Source organism: Tachypleus tridentatus, chromosome 13 (genome assembly GCF_004210375.1).
Source record: "Tachypleus tridentatus isolate NWPU-2018 chromosome 13, ASM421037v1, whole genome shotgun sequence".
NCBI classification, from domain to species: domain Eukaryota; kingdom Metazoa; phylum Arthropoda; class Merostomata; order Xiphosura; family Limulidae; genus Tachypleus; species Tachypleus tridentatus.
The window spans coordinates 82,087,081-82,113,050 of NC_134837.1; the positions used below are offsets into that span (position 1 = coordinate 82,087,081).

At 34.3% G+C, this 25,970-nt stretch overlaps 1 pseudogene; it reads right to left on the reverse strand.

The window, feature by feature from the left end:
- The window catches only part of LOC143236202 (TNF receptor-associated factor 4-like), a 51,629-nt pseudogene extending 26,703 nt beyond the window's left edge, over positions 1-24,926 (reverse strand).
- Positions 24,927-25,970: the final 1,044 nt, after the last annotated feature.

Below are 25,970 nucleotides of genomic sequence, written 5' to 3' on the forward strand. Positions count from 1 at the left end.
TAGAAAACTTAAGAAAACAAGGAATTAGGTTTCCCCATTGTTGTATTATATCAAAGCTATATTTATATTTTCTCATTAACAGTGAATTTTTGCTAAGAAATTGATTGCTTTAACTTATTATATTAATATTATATTATTATTGCAGGTTATATTTATGCAGGTTATGGTGACTCAAGAAGGCACATACCAATCTAACACAACCCTTGAGTGAGGGGTAATGCTACTTCTCTTCGTTAACTTCTTTGTCTTTTGCTTCTTGAAATATCTCATGACCGTCTCATTATTATAATGCCCCCACTGCTAAAAGAACAAGCATCTTTGGTGTGACGGGTATTCGAAACTTCGACCTTCAGATTACGAGTAGAATGTGTAAACATCCTGGCCATGACGGGTCTGTATTATTTTATCTTGAATTTTTGCTAACACATGATTCAGTATAATTTCAGCTATGAAAAAATTACGTGAGTTGTTGTTATTTTGAGTTAAGCACAAATCTGCACAATGGGCTATCTGTGCTCTGCCCACCACTGGTATCGAAACCCGGTGCTTAGCGTTGCAAGTCTGCAGACATTCCGCTGAGCCACTGGGGGGGCAATTGCATGAGACTAGACTAGCTTTACCGTCAAGAGAAGTGTATCTGTGTATCAACGTAAAATTAATTCGCTCTCCATAGCATGAACGTCAATAAAAGATTCAGTTCCAGACCTGATAGAAGACTCTGTATCGTTTGTAAAACTCCCGTATATACACCATTATTTTCAGTAACCATTATTATAAATTGTACACTTATTTGTTTATTTTTGTCAAGAAAGGAAATTGTGTTTATCAACCTTGTTGGCAAATGTAATAAATCATAGCAAAATTCAGTTAACTTTTAAATTAAAATAACATAATGAATCGGGGTCTCGTCCGAGTTAAATTGTGATACGTAACAATGTGTTATACTCGATACTAAGATTTTTCATAAATATACTCAAATAACAAGTATATTAGGCAATGATTAAAGGGAGGTTGATATATGAAACCTACATAACACCGGTATACATAATTGCTAGGGTGAAAAGATGAGTTATGTTTCTCTAACAGTTTCAAAATCTATGTGAGGATTGTTTGTTTGTTTTGGTTTTTCGCCCTAAGCTACACGAGGGCTATCGGCGCTAGCCGTTCCTAAATTAGCAGTATAAGACTAGGGGGAAGGCAGCTAGTCGTCACCCCCGCTAACTCTTGGGGTACTCTTTTACCAACGTATAATCACAGTATAACGCCTCCACGGCTGAAATGGGGGGCATGTTTTGTGAGACCGTGTATGAAAGACAGTCATGTATTTTATAACCTAATTGTTTCACTATTAGTGATATTTCAGTTCTAAAAATGAATACTCAATTTATGGTTTCTAATTAAATAGAAAGCGAACAAAAAGTGTATTCTAATGAAATTTTCCGTCATGTAACACGTGCAATACGAAATATTTGGGCAAGATCATAGTTAAATGGCCAGCATAAAGACAAATTAGTGAAACAATAACACTCGAACAGTTGCATGTTAATGTTAAATACGTGTCCTTTTAGGAAATGTAAGAGTTGATGAATTCATGAAAAGTTTTATTAGTATCGGTTTTAGAACAAGATTAAACCCAGCCATTGATCACATGCTGAGACATCTATGGTGAACTTATTATGTTTGAGAATCCACTTCGTAGACGTCAACGTTTCTGACGTCATATTCGCCAGTGCCATCTGGTGCCACTTATAAACATCATCGTCTTTGTTGATATCATCACATCACGCAAGCATCTTCTACGACAATTTACATAAATATAAAATCAACATCTCTACCCTTCCCTGAGATATCTAATCAGCATGTGAATCCAGTGTGAAGGGTAACTTACAGTATGCTGAATCTTTAGTATACAAAAAGCTATATAAACTTCAAAAGCTAGAATCTAAAAAATTGCATTTAGCAGAAGAAAGTATTACAGATCCTTTAAAATTATTTCAAATAAAGATATTTATTTTGATTGTTTAATTAATTTTATATTTTCACCCCATAAAATGGATTGTCATTACCTATTGCATGGCATAGGCAAACTAACTAAAACATACTAAATCCAGATATATATATAAATTGACAGAAATGCATTTCACTCAAAATAATGAAATGTTAGGAAGCTCAACAACATGAGAAAGCTTACCAAGCTGCTCTCTTACCTTTGAGGTAATATATTAAATTATAGATGAGTTGACAATAAATAGTTTAACTGTTTTAACCAGTAAGTGTTTCATAGTTGAAAATTAAACATTTTTTAAAATTTAGCTTTTTTCTTTCTCAAATCTTTATTCTTGAAAGATTAAAGCTCTGAAATTTTCTCTCCCAGATCTTTACCGTTTTCACATTGTGTTCAACTTTATCACACGAATGTCTTACAAATAACCTTACATCGTAACTATCTAATAACTGCTTGACCCTGTTCCTGAACTATCACTCCTATAGGGTACAGATAAAACTAAAGATGAAGGTTAACAGAGAAAATTGTACAAGTTGGTGTCAACTTGTGTTTGTTTCCCTGGATCGTATTTAGGTAGTCGAGTATTGTGCCAACAGTGTGGATGTCATTATACTTGCCATTGTCTTCATCTTCTGTTATTATTCTCTCTCTCGTTCTCGAATTCCAATAGTCATATGAGTTCGTTAAATGCATGTAGATGTCCAGGAGTTAAAGAAAACCGATGAAACCTCAGCAACGTATATGTAGTAGATAGTGTGAATATATACCACTAGGGATGTGTAGTTAGTGTTTAATGAAACCACTATATAAACTAGAATTTTTAGCATGGTGTACAAAACGTGAACTCAAAAAGAAAACCAGAGGAATGAATTTTTTAAGCATTTTATTAAAGGTATAGAAGGAACAATTGATAGTAGGAATTCTACAACTCTCATGTTAGTTTATTACACTCCTCTTAAACGACCTAAAAATCAAGTTTATTCAACCGTTTATTAGTTAATTTATTACCTTTACCCAGCGCAACCAAAGTGAACAAAGATAACAAATTACTAGAAGTTGTAAAAGCTCGACTCAAAATAAATAGATTAAAAATAAGAAAACTACAAAGAGAGTTCAATATAATGCCAAAGTGAGTAGAAATACAAAATACCAGTGATAAACCAGGATAAATATGAGTAACGAAACTTATAAATAAAAATCTATGATACCCAACACATGAATTGAATTATATTTAGTTTGAACCCAATATGTTCTGGCTTTGGTTGAATTCCATAGCCTATGTCTAAGTTTTTTTGTTTTTTTTTGCTTCGTGGTTCGTCTCGATATTTTGATCAGTTGAAAAGTATCTTGCTTACAATAGTATGTAAAAAATTAAGTCAGATTGTAGATATTTTGACATACGAGAACTGGGTTCACTCCTTGTTAATACAATGTTAAATATCATAATTTGGTTTAATGTTAACAAATCATTATATGAAGTTAAGTACTTCGTTGGGAAGAAAAATTATATTGAATTGTAATGTTGACAAACCAGTGTATACTAATATACTATTTTACAAATTAGCGCATACTTTAAACTTCTTATAAGGCTAATTCTACAATATATGTTCAGTGGATTACTGAAACATGGTTATTAATACATCTAGGAACAACAAGAAACATGATTTGGAATGCATTGTGAAACTGAAACATTATATTAGGATATTAACAAATTCGTGATATTCAAATGTAATTTCATGAATTTTAAATTCGAGACTTAACCATGTTGTATTCTTTACCACCATAATGACAGAAGCTGAGTGTCTTGAAGCGTAAATATTTAGGAAACTAAAGTATTGTAATTGTATTCGAGTTCTACAATTTAAAATTACTCTCACTTTTTTGTTAGAGATTTCAGTGGAATATAAACAATAAAGAATTAGTTTTTTTTTTCATGCAGTAGTCAAAAGTTACATTTCAACACTATTAACTACAACTTCGGTTAACATAAAGAACCTTTTTAACATTATCAAACAAGTAGAATTTGAAAACCAATAAATTAAATAAATGATTTTAAAGTTTTAAAATTAAAGGTAAGTCCCTTTTTAATTTGGTTTAAATATAAGAAGATACCAAGGTTTTAGAAAAACAGGTACATCCAAAAGAAATGGAAATTGATACTGATATAAAGATCGCCAGAGCACCAAATACAGACATTAGGGTTATTGGGTTGCCTTTTATGAAAACTTGAATAAGGAAACTTAGCGGAATTGCTAATGAAAAAATTATACTCGCTGGTTTTGGACTGATTAGTTGTAACCCTCGATTTAAAGATAGCAGAACTACTACACCAAAAATTGCCAATAAAACCAAGTATAAATTGTTATTCGAACATTTCCAGAAATTTGTAGGTACACCTCTCATCATAAGTAACAAAGTCCAGGGAACTGTTGTGCACAGAACTGTGTAAAAAAGAGATCACAGTGTAATGTACTTTAGATAGAGAATTGCTACACACAAAAATGAAGGCATCAGACATGGCACCACATGTTGCAATCATGGCGCCAAAAAGTCTAGGTTTTGAAAACTCGTCTGCGTTATTTGTTTCGTCTGTAAACAAAAAGGCTGGTTTGTAAAGTAATACGATTCCAAACAAACACAACAAAACAGCGAGGACATCCGCAGGCTTACAACGATGCTTCAAGAAACAAATACTGAAGAGCATTGTATACAAAGGGCTAGAGAAATACAACGAAGCTGCATCTCCTATCGGCAGTAGAGTGTACGAGTAAGTCAGCAGCGACAAAGCTAAGGAGCCAAAAATACCACGAAGGAGTAAAATTAACATTGTTTTTCTGTCGTACAACATCCGTGAATTACTGAGTAGTACAACTGGCAACAACATAAAAAAGTCGGAAAAGATTGTTAAAGCCAATAATGTTCTCTATATTTATTCCGTCAATGAGTTGAACGACGAGGCCGTAGAACCCTTCTCCTGTAGCTGCTATCAAAAGACAACCAACTCCGATACAGTTCATTATAAGTGTTAGCACTTACAGGTGATAAAGATCTGAAAAATAAGTGAAATTATTGTTGAATATACACACCAGATCGTAATTTGCAAACTTACATAATTCCAATAGAAAATGTGTAAGAAGTCAACAAATAACATGTAACTGAATTTTATGAAATCGTATAAAAGTATTTACAGAAAAGATATTTAGACTTTGTCTTGTTGGCTTGGCTGTACAAGTGTTTAACACTTTAACCCTAATATATGTTGATTCTATAAAGCACGGACAATAAATCTGTATATATCTTTAAAGTATGCCCATCTCTATATAATATTGTTGTAACTTTATTCTTTCGTAGACAAGATCTTTTAAGTTATCTGACGAATCTAATTAGAAAAACAGATCAAGTAAATGACAGCATATTAATTTATTTCTTCTTTAAACCTTTTTCAGACTTCCTTTTATTTGCAAATGTTTGTTTGTTTTGAACGTCGCGCAAAGCTCCTCGAAGGCTACCTGCACTAGCCGTCCTTAATTTACCAATGTAAGACTAGAGGAAAGGCAGCTAGTCATCACCACCCACCGCCAACTCTTGGGCTACTCTTTTACCAACGCAAAGTGGGATTGACCGAAACTTTATAACACCTTTACGCCTGAAAGGGCCAGCCTGTTTGGTGCGACCGAAATTTGAACCCGCGACAGTCGGATTACGAGTCGAACGAGGTGTTTAGGACTAGCTTCATCATGTATCAGGTACCTATCTAGTTCGCATAGTAATTCCGTTTTCATCCAATTTTCGAACCCGCGACCCTCGGATTACAAGTCCAACGCCTTAACGTACGTGGCCATGCCTGGCGATTTGCGAATTACATTCACGATTAAATTGGGTGGACACTGAGTGATAAACCTTAACTAACATGAAAATAATTCTTCTCTCTTGAAACAACTCTACAATATTCTCAAATATTTCGTTATTATAATTTACTCTCGAATTTACGAGAAAACTTAACATCAAATCGCTTAGAACTTTACAGGTGTTTTAAGCCAAGCTTGTCAAACTTTTCGATTTCTTGGTCACGAATAAAACCTGCAACCACTTCCAGGAAACAACAAATTACAGACTGAAACTACAGCTCATAACAATGTCTACAAGGAACCTATTAGTAATTTTAAAAGTTGCAGGCTCAAAATATGAAGTATATTTTACATCAATATAAGATTCTATATAGGAATTAATTTGGACTAAACACATTCTTTATTTCGACAACACTGAAAAAGATGCCTAACAAGGAATCTACAATCGCAATAAACCTAATAATATTTACTTTGTCAATGAGAAACATAACTCTCAAATATTCCAAATCATATAATCTACAGGTAGTCTACATTTATAAGAATAATTTTCAATTTTGATTATAATATGTAGTAGCTATTTACAATGTAATAAATATAATTAAAACGATTTTTGAACCTTGATATTATCAACAGTTTACACATGTTCATTTTATTAATAATGTCGTATTTGCATCCCTTTTCTATCCAAATTTCACCTTTCACATATTACGTGGATATTCGCATATTATATTTCGCATATAATATTATATTATTCTCTTCCTCTTTCGGTGTTTGGGTAAAATATGTTCATACCCTGGAGGGTCAGGTTCTCTTTGACCTCTTCCTCCTCCCGTACTTATGTGGTCTTGCAGTATTGAAATTTGTGTTTATTCTATTTTTAGGTCAGTGTGAACTGAATATTATTCTGATACTCTTCAGAGCAATGTGCATGTATTGTGGTACATATATGGTTATTTTGCTCTACCAGCAGAATGTCAAGTTTGTTGGTGGCATTTTTTAATTAATTTTTATTATTTTTATTGGGCCCGGCATGGCCAAGCGTGTTAAGGCGTGCGAGTTGTAATCTGAGGGTCGCGGTTTCGCATCCCCGTCGCGCCAGACATGCTCGCTTTTTCAGCCGTGGGGGCGTTATAATGTGAAGGTCAATCCAATTATTCGTTGGTAAAAGAGTAGCCCAAGAGTTGGCGGTGGGTGGTGATGACTAGCAGCCTTCCCTTTAGTCTTACACTACTAAATTAGAGAAGGTTAGCACAAATAGCCCTCAAGTAGCTTTGTGCGAAATTCAAAAACAAACAAACAATTATTTTTATTTATTTATTTTTATGTATAAAATATAAATTGACTGGAGAGAGATGTTTAGGACCAGCTTTATCAGGTACCTATCTAGTTCGCATTGTAATTCGTTTTTCATCCAATTTTTATCGAAGTACGTTATTGTACTGTGTAGGAGTTTATCTGGTATGGTTAGTATGTTCGAATATTTGTGTATGAATTGAGGTGGTATAGTTCTTGGAACTCTGTATACTGTTGTGAGGAGTGTGTTTTGGATTGTTTGTAGTTTGGTTTTATTTATTTTATTGCTTACAGTTATCCATGCTTGAGCTGCATAATATATTACTGGTCTTATATAAGGTTTATTGATTTTTAGTATGTTGTCTGTAGATGCTCCACAGTTTTTACCAGTTAGACTCCTAGCATAGTTAGTTCTTCGCCAGACTTTATTTTTAATTTCGTTGATATGATTAATCCAAATTAATTTTGAATCGAAGGTTAGACCTTGAAATTATGCCGATGGGGCAGCCGGAAATAGTGTACCATTCATATATACTTCCGGCTGTTGTTTCTGTGTTTTGTCAATTTCGTAAAGACTAGAGTTGTGTTTTTGCTGTGTTTATTTTTATTCTATATTTTTGACAGTATTCGCTTATTCTGTTTAATTGTGGTTGTATGTTGGTAGCTGCTATTGTTGGTGTTGCGGCACTTTTCCAGACTGCCACATCATCAGCGAACTGTGAAGAGAATCCATGATTAGGATTCTTCAATGGCATATTGTTTACATACATGATGAAGAGTATAGGACTAACCACCCCAACCTGAGGGACACCAGCTTCTGGAGTAAAGTACTCAGAAAAGGTACCCTCAACATTCACTCTACCCTTTCTGTTTTCCAAAATGTTAAATAGCAAACGCATATTTCAACGCGGTAGTCCCATTTCAATCATTCGGAACCTTAGACCATCATGCCATACAGTGTCGAATGCTTTCTCGATATAAAGGAAGCAAGCGACAGTGCATTCTTTTTATTAAAGCTATTTATTATAGTTTTGGTTAATCTAATTAAGTGATCTGTCGTTTCTCTAAATTTTTTGAATCCATTTTGTTCTTTTGTTAATTTTGATGTCATCTCCAAGAATGTGGAGGGTCTATTACTGATTATTCTTTCGAGAATTTTGCCAAAACAGCTGGTCAGGCTGATTGGTCGGTAGCTATTAGGTTTATTTGATGGCTTTCCTTCCTTATGGAACATTGATATATTAGCGAGCTTCCAAGAAACTGGGTTGTATCCTGAGAATAGAGATAGATTAAAAAAGTGTTTTTAGGTGCTCAAACAATTTCGGAGTGCCCTTTTTTAGAAGGATGGCTTGTATTTCATCTTCACCTAGAGATTTAATTTTTATGTTTTTATTGCTTCAAGTAGTTCTTGTAGGGATATTTCTTTTGTTAGTAACGAGTTTTCATAATTTGTGACAGGTCTTGTGTTTGTCTCAGTTATGTTTATTTGAAAAATTGGTTCAAATTGTTTTTTATTGTTTAGTATATGGTTGGTGACTTTATTATAGTGCACTATTTCAGCAAGAAGGGGAATAATGAGATAAAAAAAGTTCAACCACAGCTGGTATTGTTTTAAGTGACAGAGCTGAATGTGAAAAGAATTTATCTTGAACAGTTAGCTAACTTAACCATGCAATTCATCGCCTGTTTCCTTTTGTATGGTAAACTATACAATATTTCCACTGTGTAAGTATTCATTAAACTCTCTCACATTTTCTCTCTTTTATATGAAAATACGATAAGAATATCGTTGTCGCAGTGGATATAACTGTTATTTCTTGGTCCTTCCCAACATATTAAGCACTACTATGTTTTATGTGGTATATGTTCTTGAAAAGTTTGCTATAATTAACTGGAGTACATAAAAATGTGTACAGGTGATATACGTGTGTAGTCTTACATACATATGTGAACAATATGTAAAGTCATTCACGAATCTTGCATAAACCAAATGGTGCACTTACACAATAAACAAGTATTAACCTCACGTTTACAGGAGAATTAAACTGTGCATGTCACAACATCTTGCAGCATTATATTAAAAGTTTAAAGTAAATAGTTTTCTTAGTAATGTATGTCAATGAACTTACCATCAATAATATATTGTGGTTCAAGTTTTTAAAATTATTTACAGTATAATTCCAAATTTCAAAAGAAATTATATAAATAAATTTACAATCATAACGTGTTTGCGTGACTTCATGAACTGCATTCCTAATTGTCCATTCTAATTTTTTTTATCATTCAGTGTTCTCATATTGCCCAACTACTTACAGAATTGTACTCTAGATATTTACCAACTACATTATCAATTACGAACCTTCGATATTTTTCCTTCATCAAAATATAACTTTGTCCCTGCCATCTTGGGTTTATGAGTGTACATCATAATTTACTTTCAAAACTTTTTTAATGAAACAAAGTTAGGAGAAAACACAGTGTAATTGTATATAATCCAAAAACTTGGAACAATTCAGTTCTAGTACTACAGTGTTCCAAATAAAACATTTGGTTGGTATGCCGTCAGAAAAATGTTTCAAAAACTGTTGACGTAATGCTTCTTCTTTCATTAGTATTGACTAACCTTTCTACAAACTTTTTATCACGAGAATTGTACCGATATACAGACCTGTTAAGAAATGTCATGTGTTGCTATTTTAAATAACGGGAATTTTAATTTGAGCTTAACAGTTAATTAAATGCTTATAAGTATCAAATGTATGTTATTGCCAACAAGCTTTGTACACACAATTTCCTTTTTAAACACAAATGTATTTTAATATACAAATAAAAATATTTATAATAACGGTTATTACTAACAATTATTACAAATGATTTTTTATATACAAGGATTTTACAAGCTTACAAACTATACCGAGTCTTATATCCTAGTCTAGAACAAGATCTTTTATCAAGGGTCCAGGTCTGCGACAAACAAATTAATTCTGAGTTGGTTTCATTACACTTCTCGTAACTTAACAATGTCTTTTCTCGGCTAGCCTCACACCTATTTCACACCTATTCTACCGAATATATTTAATGCCCTCGTAGAAACAGTGACGTTCGAAGTTATTCACTGAAGTTAAATGGTTTGTAATGTTCGAAATGTATATAAATGTTGCTGAACAAATTGTGTAGTTTTCCGATTAACAGACGTTAATCAAAAATATATTTTCCTTGGCCTATAGCGTACTGACTGCAGCTGTCCAATAATAATTCTCTTTTTTGTCTCTCTTAGGCCTAGCATTGCCAGGTGGATTAGGGCACTTGAATCGTAATCCGAGGATCGCGGGTTTGAATCTTCGTCACACTAAAGATGCTTGACCTTTCAGCCGTGGGGGCGTTATAATGTTACGATCATTTCCACTATTTGTTTGTTAAGAGAAATCTTCAATCTAGCATTACACTGCTAAATTAGATACGGCTAGCGCAGATAGCCTTCGAGTAGCTTTGCACAAAATTCAAAACAAAACAAACAGTCTTGTCTTATACAACTAAATTAGGGACGGCTAGCGCAAATAGACCTCGTGTCGCTTTGGACAAACAAACATCAATAAATTATTCACAAACATATTTTAGTTTATAAATTACTAATTTATATATTCTAGCTTAGTATTTTATGATAAATAAAATTTATGTAGAAACTATATCTGTGAAGAATTTTAACAAGTTGTTTTTTGTTGCAATATTAAGTATTATGTATAATCATATACGTATGTCTCCGGATTTACAACGCTAAAATCAGGGGTTCGATTCCCCTCGGTTGGCTGAGCAGATAGCCTTTGTGGCTTTGCTAAAAAAGAAAAACACACAAAACACATTTTGTTTTCACAAAATTATCTTCCACATTAAACTATACATTCTGTCACCTCTTCCTTTATTGACATCCTAGCAAAACGTCCACTAGAGGAGTGACATGAAACACTTGTCTTAACTCCGGTCACTTTTCTTCCTCTATTATCTTTATTACGTCCAATAATAGTTATGTTTATTTCTTTATGATACAATATATTTTTATCCTTCAATTCTTCTTTAGTATCATATAAGTTGCTTTACAGTATCGGTAGTCAACTTAGTTTGTTTTCAATCATAAGCTTATAAATTCATAATCAGCCTTTCTTTGTCAACAAATTAGTACAGACTTAAAAAGTTTGTTTTGTTTGTTTTAAATTTCGGTAAAAGCAACTCAAGGGCTATCTGCGCTGGTACCTACTTTTGCAGCGTAAAACTACAAGGAAGGCAGCTAGTCATCACCACCCACCGCCAACTCCTGAGCTACTCTTTTAGCAACGAATTGTGGGATGGACCGTCATTTTATAACGCCCCCCACGTCTGAAAGGGCGAGCATGTTTAGTGCAACGGGAATTCGAACCTGCGACCCTCAGATTACGAGTCGAGTGTCTTAACCACTTGGCCATGCCGGGCCAGATTTAAAAACAGGAAAGCAATAACTTCTCAAAATTAGAAAAATTCTCAACCACGTAAACTGAATATTATGGTAAAATCTATCTCAATCTTTAAGTCAAGTTACCAGTTCAGCTTAATTGAAATCACTGCTTAATAATGTATCTTAGTAACTTTAGCTTGATTATTCCTAGCTGTGCACTACATACTAAAGAGAAACACATACCAGAAAATCATGACACAACTAATCAAACGTTCCTGTACTGTTGCAGTATTTATTGAATTTTCACATTTATTTCTCATCACTTAAAGTGTTTTTTCTCTCACATTTTTCAACAAGTACTGTTTACCTATTCTTCTACTGTCAATTCATTGTCACCTTTTTTTTTCGCCACTCTGAAGGAGTGCGATCTCCCATGTTAGTTCAGTTTCGCTGCTTTATAAAGCTCTACCTTTTCCCGCTAATAGTTCTCTCACTGTCATTGTAGTTTCGTTAACTAATTTAGACGAGTCACATTTGGAACTGCTACTTTGGTGTTAGAACACTACTGTTAATCAGATTTCCGTTTTCTTTTCCTTTTTACTAGTTTTGTACTTTTCAGTGGTAAAACTAGAACCTAATATATAAATGAAAACATAAAATACAAACTTACTCCTTATTTTATTCTTTGTAGCAATGCTTCGTGGAAAATAATTTAAAGAACGTCTACTCGCATCCAGTTAAAACAGAATTGACTTTCTTCTTCAGTAAGATAACAAACAAGCCTTTAGCAACAGTAGCTTTGAGCGTTGTAACTAAATTGTTTGTGTGTCACTTGACGTTGCTTTCATATAACATTTACATCTTACGTTACTTAGCACGTGGCGCACAAGAAATTATAGCTACTTATATAAGTACCAATTTCCCTACATCATGCTTTCTGAACGTAAAGCTTAGCAGTTGCTTTGCATATGTTGCCATTTGGTAAATACAAGTACAAACGACATTTGTTCGCCTTTCTCCTTCCATAAGAAAACAGAGATACAAAACTATCATACAAGTATAATGTCTGTAGATGTATTGGGTTGAGGAATAATTCGTGAGCATTTTTTCAAGTTAAAAAAAATATATTCATAAATGAAACGCTTTCACAAAATATTTCGTGTCATTTGGTAGATAATTTTTTGCTCTAATAGATGGTGTGTTTGATTTTCATATGTCTTTAATTTTTGCTTTCATTTTCAGCTCATTAAATGGAATGTCAAGTGGACAAAATCGAGCATTTTTGACACCATCTGCTTTTCGCATTTAATTTCTTGCAATTTCGTTTAAAACAATGCAAACTATATACCTAGGTATTACATGAAATAAAGTATCATAATAAATGTTTTGGGTGTAATGTGTTCATGTATTGAAGTATTGTATAGTCTTGCATGTAATGCTTGAATGAAATTATTTAAAAAACGCTCACGAATTATTCCTCAACCTAATAATAGCACCCCCCTTCCCAGTGGCACAGCGATATATCTGCAAACTTGACTCGCTAGAAACCAGGTTTCGATACCGCTGATAGGCAGAGCACTGATAGTGTATTCTTTAGCTTTGTGCCTACCTTCAAGCAAATAAAATAGATATATTTGCCAATTTAGGTTTACCGGTGAACATTGGATGCGATAAACATGAAGCTCAGCAGTTTTGGTGGGGTTTTTTTTGTGCGTGTGTGGTTAAACGCTAAATTACACAGTGAATTTATATGTGTTCTGCACATCACAGGCACATACACCGACTTTTAACATTGGAAACCCTAAGACTTATCGCCACGCTGCCATTTCTACATCATACTTAATTGTTGCACTACGACTATTTTGTTTTATTTCTGTAAATGAATTGAATATTTCTTTATTCTTTTTTTTATCGAATAATTAATACAAACCCATATAATCAATATAAAATATCACAACTAGCGTAGATACGTAACCTTCATCATAACACGTTAAAATATGCACCTTTCAGTATACCTGGGGTCTTTACTGACTTCGCCTATGTCTAATGATCATAACTTTGATTTAGATGTTGAAAAGTTAGCATACTGGCTTCTCATAGCAGTGTACAGATAAACTGTAAGAAAGGCTGAGTACCATTAGTATACAATATGTGATTTATTAATACAAAATATGAAATTTATTTATATCAATTTTCTCATATGTAGACAACAAATTGTCATCATTGACATATATTTCGATAATTTCGGGCCACTCTTCTCTCATTGACATCTCACAATTAAAATTAATAAAATATTGAATGAAGAAAAAGATTGCTCGAATATGTAACAAAAAACACCAAATTGAACGAAAATGTGCTTGGGGTACGAATGGGTCTAAGGGGGTCGAACTACATCAAACTTTGTTTGAGAGATAAACTAATGCCTAATTCTGGGCATCATGTAAGCAAAACATAAAGTGTTTCTCATACACTGCTGGCCAATAAACATAGAGAAAAAATATGCATTTTGCGTTGTTAGACTCAACCACTCATCTGAGTAGAACTTCGAAAGATGAAAGTAAGAAACGAGAAAAACACTATGAAATTAGCCTAAATACTAGCTGGTCAAAAGTTTAAGACCATATAAAAAAGCAGTCTTAAAGAGGGTAGGAAATGCCCAACAAGATTTTCTCAATAGTGAAAAGCACGGCCGTGACAATACTATCTATTGAACTGGAAGGTCCAGGATAACCAGCAACAAGTGGCAGAAGTTATGAAAAGTGCTCCTAAAACTGATGGAGCTCAAGTTCGACCTGATTACTGGCTGGAAAAGATCACAGCAAATAGTTGCACCAAATATTTTATTAGTTAGCCCAGCTCTTTCAGTGCTGGATGATGGTGCAAAAGTGAGCTTTGGGTTTCTGATAAAAACAGAAATATTGAAAAAGCTGGTAGACCTCTTGATATTTCAAGCCTTCTGAGTGTGACTTATTTTATGTCCAGTAAATAACGACTTTATTCTGGTGAAGGGAAATAGATTAGACGTTAGAAGTGAAATAGATCCTGGGCTAAGTTCATCAAGTGTAGGCTAAATGAATGAACAGTCGTCGAAGAGTTGACATTAGGTGGTGTTGGTTGCCTGTCTTTCTTTCTATTAGTACATAATATCAAAATCAAAGATGGGTACGCGAACACACTCTCACGTAACTTTGCAAAAATATGTCAAAACAAAAAGTATATATTGTTTAAAAGAACAAACAAACTTGAAATTTTATCAGATTATAAAAACAAAAACTAGATTATAATAACGCTACATTGCCTAAACCACATTAAGTTGAGAGCTGTGATTCAGTCAATGCAATTATTCTTCAATCCTGTTATTGATTAATTTTGAGCCAATAAACAAACTTACCCGAATATAGATGTAGATGATAAAATTTATGTTTTAATAATTACGATAAATATTCATTTTTTTTTTCACTTGAAATCGATTTATTGTTTTGTTTTCAATTTCGCGCGAAACTACACGAGGGCTCTCTGCGCTAGCCGTCCCTAATTTAGCAGTGTGAGACTAGAGGGAAAGCAACGAGTCATCATCACCCACCGGTGACTCTTGGGCCACTCCTTCATCAAGGAAAAGTGAGATTGACCGTCACATTATAACGCTCCTACGGCTGAAAGGGCGAGTATGCTTGGTGCAACCGGAATTCCAACTTGCAACCCTCAGATTACGAGTCGAATGCCTTAACCACCTGGCCATGCCGGACCAGTACTTAAAATCGAACTACCTTGAAAACCTTAGAGAAACGCATTTAAAGAAAACCTTCACGAGAGTAATTTCCAAAAAAAAATGGAGATGTGTGCGTTTGTTTAAATATGATCTAGTTTAGCAATGCAGAGGTTAAAAAGGCCCAATTCTGACCTTTAACTAGTTGCCAATAAATAACTGACTGTGTGTTATCTTATTGAGCTGGACATCTTCAAGAGGATGATTTTCGATTTGTAATTTTATTTTAAACCGTAATCTTCTCAAAATCTTATTTAGTTTATTAACAGAACAAGGACAAAAGTAAAAAGGATTATTCGTTTTTGTTATTAAAATTTTTGTTAAAAAAATAAACCTTGGAATATACAGATAAAATAGCTACTCTTAACATTGTTTTCCTTTTCACCAATGTTCCAGTTGAAGAGATGGCTGTTTTGTGTTGCTAATTATATTCAATTTATTCTGTTAGAAGTGAGTGGTATTATTAAGTTCAGCTTGACTGTGTGTGCGCGCGCGCACTGAATGAGAAAGTTATTCTTTCCTTAAATAATAATTACCTTAGATAATAATTACAATTCATTAAATATAGTTCACACTGTAACAGCTGTTCTTGATTAACAATGATGACAAAAATAGTATCATGACTACAATTATTCCATGCGACCTGAAAAGATTTTGGTATTAGCGAAACGCCTCTTAAGCAATGAATATTACAGCTATAGTGCTGTCTAATTTATTTAAGGTCAGTGTCCATTCGCTCCCACTTAAAATAACGACTTAATTTTAATCCTTTAATCCTTTGTCGCTTTACTAAATGAATGTTTTATCACATATTTAAAACACCAGATATTCGCTTTACATCTAACTGTAAGCATAAACACACACCTTCAGTATAAATTATAAAAACCTCATGTTCTCTAGATATATGGAGACGTAATATTGGATCAAAATCACAATCACAGTTTTATTCCGAACCACTACACACTTAATTCTACGTATCTGGATGATACACACACCATCACAAGTTTTTTGAAATGTTGTTAAAACAATGAAAGAACTAAAAAGCGGGGCAGGTATTTTGATTTAACACTCTGCACCTCAGGATAAGATGCAAAACAATCGAGGGCACGTAGATGTGTTCTTCTCTTCACTCTACTCGCGAAGTCAGATTTGATGCAGGGCTAGTGATAAAGAGCTAAACCGAAAGAATTATAAGTTTACGAGATTGTGACGAGTCGATGTAAACTAATCATCGAGCAGGAAGAGGATCCAAATATTTTATTACTATTTAAATATTCAGTCCTAAAAAATGAACTGGATAAAGTTACAAACGATTATTTTTTCCAAAATCGTGCACTTATGAGCAATGGAGACCATCAGACGTGCTAGCTTCAGAAGATTAGGCTATAGTTTACTAAATAGTCGTTTGCAAAGCAAATCAAAGTTGTCTATAAACTCCCCATGAGAGGTCATGGAGGTATTAATAATATATGTGACAAAATTATAGATATTTCTTTTGGCCAAAAATCAGGCAAGATGTTTCTCACCTTTGTGAAATCTGTCATATATATCAATTGGATGGAAAACCCGACAAGAAAATTTCTGTTACTCCTTTGAAGTCTATATCAGTTTTTAAAGAACACCGCAGTCATTCAACTATTGATAATGCTAAGCTAGCAAAAATAGCATTTCTGTTTAATCACTTTTAAGTGCTATGGAATTTTATTATCATTAGGTTATTTGTATTAATTGTGTTATATATTGTCATGATTTTTGAAATTGTTTAATTCTTTGAAAATGTATTGTATTTAATATATTTTTATCAATGTGTATATTTATGTAACATCTGACTAAAAAATTGTCTAACACCAATTTTTAATTGTCTAACACCAATTTTTAATTGTCTAATGTAGGAGGTGTAACAGATTTACTTTTGTACATTTGTTTTAGTACCTTTGTTTGTCTCAGTATCGTTGTTTAAAGCATGTCAAGTATATGGCTGGACGCGTATTGCGCAAGTTCTGTCCTTTTTTTAAATTTTTAGAAGATTCTGGAGAGCAGCAATCAATAATATGTGGTTCATGAAAACGTTAGCGTGTTTTTGAACATTCTTGAACTTTCGGGAAACTCTTTATGATTTGTGTGAAAGCAGCTAGCCGAGAGACAGTAACAGAAAATTACAGTTACAATCAATGTGCTTTAGGCCTCTGAAGCTACAATTGTAATTTACGACTATTAATCGGAAAACTATAGAATTTTGACCCAGAGTGTTTATAGATTTCTAACAAACCGTTTAACTTCAGTGAATTAACTTCGGATGTTAGTATTTCTACAAGTACATTGAATGTTTCTTTCGGATAAAAGTCAGCGGTGACGCCAATCAAGCTAGCTTGCTTAAGGGAGGTGTCACAATATGAACTCAGAATTAATTTGCTTGTCGTGAACCGAGATCGTCAATAAAATATTCAGTTCTATACCAGTTATAAGACTCGATATTGTTTGTAAGTTTGTAAAACACTTGTAAATAAACCATCATTTATAATAACTGTTACTAATAACCCTTACTATAAATTGTATTGTGTTTTTGTTTATATATCAAAACATATTTGTGTTAAAAAAGAAAACTGTGTGTATAAATATTGTTGGCAAATATCATAAATTTGATACATATTAACATTTATTAACTTCTGAATTATAATTAAATTTCCGGTTATTTGAAATCGTAATACGTAACGTACGTAACATAATAAATCGGAGACTTGTCCTTAACACAAATGGTTATATACAACAGTGTAACCTTAAACACCATATGTTTAGTTATCTGATAAAAAAAATATCATTTAGTATTTTACTAATTATGATCTGTATCTTTAACAATATTGTGCACTTCAAAATTCAGAGCTTGTAACATTTCTAAGTAAACTGAAATAATGAGTGGATATGAAACAAACTATCTGCTTATATCAAAAATAAAAGTCAGTTTGGTAATGAGTAAGCATCAGAATGAGTAACGTCGAGGGTTTAGGAAACGAAAAATCTGGTTTCAATATTTGCGTGGACAAGACCCCAGATACCCCATTTTGAAGCTTTATGATTTACAAAAAACAAACGTTAAAATGTATTACACATTCTCAGTGATATAATCCGTTCAAGAGCTTTAAAATGTCTCAATTAGCTATCTGATGTGTCCACCAGAAGGAATCGAATCCCAGATTTTAGTGTTGTAAATTCGAAGTCATTGCGCTGTCCCATCAAGGGACGAACTTTAAAAATAAACAAAACAGTCAGCACAACGAACTACGAGCAACTTACCTCCAATATCCCCCCACTGTACTCCCTGTGGCAGAATTTACAACTGGTCCTCCGATTAGACTACGATTATAATAGATGGTCTTCCATCAGCAACCTGGGAATCATAGCTGCGCACTGATTGGTGCAAGGGATCGCATCGTATTTACACGTATTCAAATGGCCCTAGGTGAAAAAAAGAGCAACGATTCGATGAAAGCCACATCTCTTTACTTAAACATTTCAAACTTATACATGGAAGAAACAATATCAGAGAAAACACGAGTTGGAAAAGTTGTTAATATATAAGAGAATGTCCGGAAATCGTTAAGAAACTACTTTCTTCTGAATATGTGACTTGATAACAACTTCCGGATGCCCGGATATGCATCACAATAAGAAAAAACATAAATACACTGAAATTAATAATAGTTACAACACATCATTTTATAACTAAGTATAGTGTTTCAAACAATCGACTAATGAGAGCATAATTTGTATCGTTACATAACACTGGTTTACAAAGAAATTGAGGCAAGCATAAAAATAGCTGTTTTAACCTAATTTGGGGGTGCTGAATTCAGATTTGAAATCCGTTTTTACTCATCACCTCTAGTTTTTTAGATATGCATACTGTAAATTTTGTACACATACTGTACATAAAGGTGTATGTGCATTCAGGGTTAATTTCTAATATTGTGTGACTTATGTCTTCTTTTTTAGTTATTATGCAATAAATGTAAGTGATAGCATTACATTATATATATATATAGCTATATATCAAGACGGATTTTGGCAGTTAAGCGTAGCCAACACGTCTCAGTCAACAGCCAGTAGTGCACTGGCAGTCAGCGCAGGCGGTTAGTGTCCCTCGACAATTGTTTTACACAATCTTTTGGGTATATATTTGTATTACAATTTCGAACGACGCACATAATTATTATTGCCTTACATATGATTTAATTTTACTTTGTTTTTTTTTTCAGATTCTCCAATGGCTTCAAGCTCGTCAAAACACCGAGGATGCCTCAACAAGGCCAATTCTTTCTGCTACGTGTGTGGGGACTTCACGACAGTTGCACAGCGTCGAACCATCACTTCCCTCTTCAGAACTGCCTACTTTCATTATTGTGACTGTAAAATTGGTGATCAGGACAAATCTTGGGCTCCACACATCTGTTGTAAACCCTGCTACAATGGACTAACTGCTTGGTTTAATGGCAAGAAAGCGGCTTTCCACTTTGCAGTCCCGATGGTTTGGAGAGAGCCACGAAGCCATGCAGATGATTGTTATTTTTGTCTAACAAATATAACTGGTTTCAATGCATCTTCTAGAAAAAAAGATCAAATATCCCAACCTTCCATCTGCTATGAGACCCGTTCCCCATTCAGATGATCTTCCTGTCCCAACACCTCCAGTAAATAAGGATCTTCTTTCCTCATCAGATGAAGAAATGCCTCCAAGGGAAGATTCTGCCAAGTCAATCTCTTCCGAAGATATTGACTCTTCTTATTCAGGAACAAGTGGCAACGAGCCACACTGGATCACGCAAGAAGATCTGAATGACCTTGCTCGTGAATTGTATCTGTCAAAACAGCAGTCAGAGCTCTTGGCTTCTCGGCTTAAACAGTGGAACCTAATCCAGGAAGATGTAAAGATCACCAGTTTCAGGAATCGGAACAAAGACCTTGCTTCATTTTTCGACATGGAAAACAAGTTGTGCTACTGCACAAATGTACCTGGCTTGTTCACTTTCCTTGGTTTGCCACATAATCCTTCAGACTGGCGTCTTTTCATAGACTCTTCCAAGCGAAGTCTCAAGGCTGTGCTTCTGCACAACGGGAATAAATATCTCAGCATTCCAACTGCACACTCTGTCCATCTAAAGGAGTCCTATGACAATATGGAGCTTTTTTTAGAAGCTGTTAAGTACAACCAGTACCAGTGGAGTCTGTGTGGGGACCTCAAGGTCATTGGTCTTCTTATGGGTATGCAAGCGGTCTTCACAAAGTACTGTTGCTTTCTCTGTCTCTGGGATAGTCGAGCTGTATCCCAGCATTACAAGCAGAAAGACTGGGGGGTCTAGAAGCACTTTCGTTCCTGGCGAACACAGCGTCAAGGAGAATCCTCTGGTTGACATGAAGAAGGTGCTTCTTCCTCCTCTTCACATCAAGCTTGGTTTGATGAAGAATTTCGTGAAGGCCATGGACAAAAATGGTGCTGCCTTCCAACACTTGTCTACTGTGTTCCCAGGTCTCAGTGCTGCTAAGCTCAAAGAGGGCATCTTTGTCGGACCTCAAATCCGAGAAGTGCTGAAGGATACTGATTTTGAGGAGCTTCTTACCTCACAGGAACCGAGAGCATTGGAAGTCAGTCTGTAGTGGCTTCCTTGGTAACACACGCGTACCAAATTACCAAGCCTGTATTGAGAAGTTGCTAAAGACTTATGAGAATATGGGATGCCGAATATCACTCAAGATTCATTTTCTCCATTCCCACCTCAACTTCTTCCCTCCAAACCTTGGAGCAGTGAGTGATGAGCACGGAGAAAGATTCCACCAAGACATTACGAAGATGGAGAGCAACTACCAAGGCAAGTGGAACCCCAGCATGATGGGAGACTTCTGCTGGATGCTCTTGCGTGACATCCCGGAGGCAAAATACACCAAATCATCTAAGAAAACACACTTCTAACTGTCTGCGGTACTATGAATTGTGTACATTGTGTCATCCAAGTATATTTATTCCATCAATGTTCTTTATCTATCCTGTTTTATCTGTAATAAGCTGCTGCAACTGTTGAAATAAGAACGTATATACTCTGTATATACTAAAATGAGACTATTTAAAAGCCAGAAAACTAGAAGTGATAGAGCAAAACTGTTTATAAATTTGAATTCAGCACACCCAAATTAGTAAAAAAAACACCTATTCACATTCTTGCCTCAGACAAAAAATATTTTTTTGTAAACCAGTGTAATTGGAAAGTATGTTTACTTGTTTGTTTTTAGAATTTCGCACCAAGCTACTCGAGTGCTATCTGTGCTAGCCGTCCCTAATTTAGTAGTGTAAGACTAGAGAGAAGACAGCTGGTCATCACCACCCACCGCCAACTCTTGGGCTACTCTTTTACCAACGAATAGTGGGATTGAACGTCACATTATAACGCCCCCACGGCTGAAAGGGCGAACATGTTTGGCGCGATGGGGATGCGAACCTGCGACCCTCAGATTACGAGTCTCATCCCCAAACACGCTTGGCCATGCCGGGCCGATTGGAAAATAAACGAAAGATGAAGAACACCTAAGCATGAAATAGTAACATGTATTTTTTTTACCAGTAATGACTACCAGATGAAGAATGTGTGAATTACATAAAATACTAAAACCATGTAAAATGCACAGATATACGTAACAGAACAAAAGGGAATCCTCAACAGCCACGGCTATAACTAGGTCTAAAAGCGCCAAAGAAATAGACGTTTGTAATCTAAAAGTGTGTACTTAAAGAAAAAAAAAAAACTCATAACAATTCTATGAGCCACTATGCCGCAGCTATAAACAAGTACAAGATTATATTACAATATAAAACTTTAAACCACCTACACCAATTTTTTTATATTAGCATAACCGTACCAGCAGTACGTTTTCAAACAGTTATGTAAAACAGTTGAACCGCTTCAACAGAAAAACTGAATCATAACGATTTTTTAAAAAACATTTACTAACCCCACATATAGACGACAGAAGAGCGTAGATGGGCCAAAGATACCATTCAATACAATTTGTCAGCTACACCTTTACTCCCTCTCTCCATAAAGTTCGACAGGTTTACGATTTTCATTCAAAATAAAACTAATTGCATAGAAAGACAACATTTCTCAAATATATTTGATGTTGGTAGATAAAGAAACAATAACATAAAGTAGGGGTTACCAACGCCCACCTCGCAACTGTGAAAATATTTTAGGTTGCGATTGAACTATCTCTACACACACGTACAAAGTGATAGTAAATTACTGTACTTGTTCTAAATTGTCCTTTGTCGTAATTCTTGTGGCCTTATAGCCCTCCTTTTGAAGCGAGACTCCAATTTGCAAACCACCAGTAACATAGTGGTATGTCTGCGGACTTTCAACACTATAAACCGAGTTTTGCTGCCCTGTGAAGCTTTGCGCTTTATTACAAACAATCTAATCAGAGAAACACCGAGATAAAAAAATTAAAAAGTGCCACAAACGACAGATAATCTATTTGTTATGATTAGTGATGGCACAAAGTGTAACAATATTTCGTATATTGCGATCAAACATTATAATAAAAGTGACAGAACTCTGCCGTGTACAAATTTTATACATAAGGAAGTTGGACTTCTTAAAACCTACGTTACGAGAAACTGTTAGTGTATATTAATCATGGTGTGCGAAAAGTTTCGAATTGTTCATCAAATTAAAGAAATAAAAGAAAGTAATTTTGTTTGTTTAAAGTAAATACAAATCTACACGATGAACTATATACCCAGTGTCAACAGCTATTCTCGAAATTAAATTTTTAGGGTTATAGGCTTACAAAACTGGATTACCTCAGAAAAAGATCTGTCTCCTTAACGGTTATCCTACGATTCTAATAAAAAGACTGAAAATAGGCTTTGTTTGCGATAATGAAAGATTGTTGTGGTGTCCGTTTACAGAAAGTGCTTTAGTAGCTGGTGGATAATAGCTAGTTTTATTAGATATCTTTGTGACTTAAAATGCTAAAGGTGTTGTAATCAGAAATGGCTTAAAGCTTAACAACGATATTTCGCAAGAAATGACAAAAAAATGATTTTATAAGATGGGTTGTTTCAGCATAAACATTTTCTGAACTGACTGACTAAACATTTCTTATAAACTGTCAACAGAACAACTTACTCTTGGTTCTTTATCCACAGTTCAAATGAAGGTATAATATTTAACTTGGATAATTAATCCTCCATGTCTACACTCTTGATATTGTTATCGTGGTAAAAAAAGTCGAATATCATGTATTTACTTCAGTCAAAATTTACAATGTGCTTGAAAACATTAGAAGTTCAATTTACCGACATCAAGAGTTACTAAAATACAAGAGTTACTACGTATATACACATTAAGAACTAGCTGTGGAATGTGCTATACAGGAATATACTTAGAAGCAACGAACCAGACTAACACAAGTCAACGTCTCTGCTTCTGACTTTATTTCATAATTTCTTACACTTTCACCACTGACAAAAATTCACGAAACTTGTTAAATAAATGGGAAACCATCTACTTATTTTGTGATTGACGTTTGTACTTGTGCCACAATAATATGTATGTGGATTTTAAAAAAGATAGAAGGATTTATTGTAGCTGGTAAGAGATTTTTTAAGCTTCCGCGTTGCTTATACGACTACATCATATCTCTGTCTCGCTTTCAGCTTTCAGTTATATTTGTTTCAACTACACAATCTGTGTTCGTTGCTAATTGCCTCATATTTGCTGATAAACCTATACACGAATATAATCCTAGTGATGATGAAACGCTCCGACTTATGTAGCGTTGAAGTCCTTTATTTCTGGATGAGATGTTTTGAAAAACTAAAGTAACTACTTAAACCCTACTCGTGGAAAATGCAAAAAACGGAATTGGCATAGATGCAGCCAATCATAACGGTTTGAATTTCGAACCTTACGTGCACTTAGTAAGTGCTCTACCAGCTAGGCCGAACTATGTATCACAAATTTGTTCCTGGGTAGTAGGTGTTATTTCTTAATTGCTTATGTTGTAAAAGTACAGAAAATGGCCATTATTCCCCTTCAAACTTTGCGTTCGAGACCTGGATAATAAAATTTAGAAATTAACCTATTTTCTATGTAAAAACGGACAAATTTGCACATTTTCATTTACATAAGGTCTGAATAAAACAACACATTAATCACGATTTACATGTATTTATACTAAAGTAATAAAAAAATTAACAAAAAATTTTAAAGTGAGTAGTTTTTCGACATTTGCGAATGTAATGTAAATCACTTTCACGTATGAGTCCCCAAATATAGTCTTCCATCATATTTTCGTTATACGTTCCTTGGTTGCGACGTTCAAAGTTCAGTATATCTTGGCGGAAGCGCTCGTCTTGCTCTTTAAGGTGCACCAAATGAGCCAGAGGAAAAGACGGATACTTATTCCCGTTATGGAGCAGCACAACGTTGAGGCTTCTGGATGATCTATCAATGAAAAGGTGGCATTCGATCGGGTTACAGGCAATTGTAATTGCCTCGCTCAGACCGGATACAATGTGGCAGAATAAGAGCCCATCTTGACGAATGACGAAGCTTGAAAAATTTCAGTGAAAAGTTTCAGAAAGTTCTAGAAAATTCGAAAAGGTTCTTGAAAATTCTCGTAATTTCTACAACATTCTAGAAAGCTCTTGAAAATTCTTGTCAGTTCGAAAAATTCTCTATCGGCTACTCAGTTACCTAAAATGTTCTGGAAAATGGGTAAATTTGAAAATTTCTTTACCCAGGTAACAAAAAACGTTTTAAGAGAAAAATAGGTATTTTTCATATACTTGAGGCATAAGCAATTGGGAAATAACACTTTCAGCCCAGGAACATGAAAAAGTAAAAATTTTGTTGCATATATAATTATAATTCTTCTTTCACCGATTGCGAGCGATATTAAGATTCGAAGCTTGAAGAACAAAATAAAATTGAACTGTGATTAATAGGTAAAAGTCACCTGTTTATGACCTTTTGACATCTATTAACCAATCATTTAAAACATTTTTACATGTCCCTTAATAAATCATTGAAAATATGTTAACTTGCATTTTGACCAATCAGTTGGAATGTTTTCGCAAAGCTCTTGACCAATTATTTGAAACGTTTTAACACTCACCGTAACTATTCTATTAAAATATTTTTGTTTGCCTCTTGACCAGTCATCTAAAAAGTTGTGGTTAAGCTATTATTTATTTGGAACATTTTTGCAAACTTCTTAAATTTTTTAACATAACATCTTGAAAATGTTTTGATGTTTTTTTAATGGAACATCTTAAAACAAGAAAATGTTTTGATGTAAAGTTCCTAAGTTATTACAATGGCTTCTTTTTACTTCATATTTTAAGTGAACAAATGAAATCGATAAGTCTAGAAATGAATTCTTTTTCTCACCAGGCCTTACCTGTAATAAGTTCGTCCATCCACTTATATCCTGGTCGTACTAAAAATGTTCGCCCTTTCAGATGTGGGGGCGTTATTATGTGACAGTCAACCCACTATTCGTTGGTAAAAGTGTAGCCCAAGAGTTGGCGGTGGGTGGTGATGACTAGCTGCCTTCCCTCTAGTCTTACACTGCGAA